Genomic DNA, 2,104 nt, shown 5'->3' with positions numbered 1-2,104 from the left:
GGAATGTGGTTCCACAGCAAGATGGGAGCAGTGACAGGACACGTGGGAAGGTCTCTTTTTTGCCTACTTCTGATCTGGGACCAATTCCGATCTACCAAATGTGCTCCCAAAACGATCAAGAGTCAGTATCCTTGCTGTCCTCCAAGTTTGCTGACAGCTGGCACCCAGGTTTGGAGACTGTGCTTTTTGTCTGGACTCGTGATTACTATTCATAGATTTTTCAGTAAACAGGTCACCTTACATGACTGCTGATATGTGGTGACATGTCAGTATTTTAAAATTCCGGGCTTCCTGTAAAGGAGAGGTAACCATGGATGCGGAAGAAAGTAAGAGAATCGTGAGGCCACTTTGCTCAACCCTATGAAAATGATTCTTAAACTTTAATTAAATGGGTGACATTCCTGCAAAACATAATTTACCAAATTGATCTCAGAAAAGATTGAAAATCTTAACAGATTAGTTCCCACAGAAGAGTTGCTCCCATTTTAAAATAATGGCAACAACCAATCCCGGCAATTGCACAGGAAAAGTCTGTCCGATTTTAAAATATTTTTATGAAGCAAACTTAACACTGACATCCCAACCCAATAAAAATAGCACAAAACAAGACAACCTCACACGCCCACCTCTCTCGTGCTTGTCACAGCAAAAAATCCTATGGGAAATGCTGTTCACCAGATTTCAGCAATCTGTCAGAACAGCCATACACCACGACTAAGTGGGTATTTTCCAGGGATGCAAGGACGGATCACTATTATGAAATCTATTGGTATATTATATCCTATTAATAGATCTAAAGAAGGAACTTAATTCTCTCCATAGATGTAAAAAGGAACATTTGACAGAATCCAACAATTATTCTTGATAAAATGGCTCAAAAAATAGAAATCAAGGGAAACTTCTGGAAATTTCCTTAACATAGTGAAATTTATCAACCTCAACCTCAAAGCCAGCATCAGCTTAGTAGAGAAACACTGGACACATGTACATGCAAGTCAGGACCCAGGCAGGCATGTCCCATCACTACTGTGATTCAACGTGAGACAAGAGAGACGTGTCTGAGGTACAAAATTAGAAAGAAAAAACTCTCATGACTTGCAGATAATCTGCTCAAATACCAGAAAGTCTGAGTGAACCAACTACAAACCACTATCATCCACAAAGTAATCCAAGAAGGCAGCAGGAGCAAAATTAATGTAGAGACGAGATCAATAGTTTCTTGAATCAAACCAGTAAGAAAGATACAAAACCAGTAAGATACAAAATGGAAAATCCCAACTGCATAGGAGGGAAGAAAGAAGACAGGACATTTGGGAGCCAAGGCAAGGGAACGCAGAGAGCTGGGGACACCCCGTGGGCAGGTGAGGGGAGCGGCAGCTCGGCCGCCGGTCGGGGTATCTGCGCAGACACCCTCCCGGGGCAGTGGCAGCATCCCTGAAAACGGCACATGGACCCCGCGGTCTCACTTCCGGAATCCACCCCGCAGATGTCCCCACTTACGCCCCCTCCTCATAGCATTGTTTGTAAGAGCAAGAGATTGGAAACAGCCCGACTCTCTGTTCCCGGGAACGGGTTAAAGGCATTTTTCACATCCATACAAAGTAAAACTGCACAAAACAAAATACATACGTCAAAACAAAGAGTGAGAAAGGTACTTTTCCAACAGAACGATTTCCAGGGTAACGGTTAAGTGAAAAAAGCCCGACGCAGGGCAGCGGGGCGGGCAGATGTATAGATTTGTGAAGACGTCCTGGAGGTGGCCAAGGACCCGAAGACAAGTGCAGTGGGGACAACAGGGGTGGGGAAGCCAGGAGACTTTCACTGCGGGGACCCCGGGCCTGGCCTGGGGCTGCCCTGTGTGTGGGTCAGCTGGGAGGGGCGGGCCAGGTCAGCCCTGGACAAACCGGTCACTGAGTCCAAAAGTGGCTGCTCTAATGGTCAGGACTTGGGCCTGAGGACTGAAGCAGCAAGGCTGTCGGCGCCCCAGGATGGGTTTGAGTGTGTGTGTGTGTAACTGACCGGCGTACTGCGCATTGCGGTGTGCGAGTGTGATGCGTGTGCACGTGTGAGTGTGCGTGCGCACAGGTGGGGCGGCGGGGGGGGG

At 47.1% G+C, this 2,104-nt stretch overlaps 1 protein-coding gene across 1 annotated transcript in view; it reads right to left on the bottom strand.

Annotated features, from left to right (window-relative positions):
* Positions 1-2,104, bottom strand: part of DNMT3L (DNA methyltransferase 3 like) — an 18,745-nt gene that overhangs the window by 2,886 nt on the left and 13,755 nt on the right. The window lies entirely within an intron of this gene.

The sequence above is a fragment of the Lipotes vexillifer genome, unplaced genomic scaffold (genome assembly GCF_000442215.2).
Source record: "Lipotes vexillifer unplaced genomic scaffold, Lipotes_vexillifer_v1.1 scaffold545, whole genome shotgun sequence".
In the NCBI taxonomy this organism is placed as follows: domain Eukaryota; kingdom Metazoa; phylum Chordata; class Mammalia; order Artiodactyla; family Lipotidae; genus Lipotes; species Lipotes vexillifer.
Note: the sequence above shows the minus strand (reverse complement) of the source record. Positions and strands in the feature narration are given on the sequence as shown.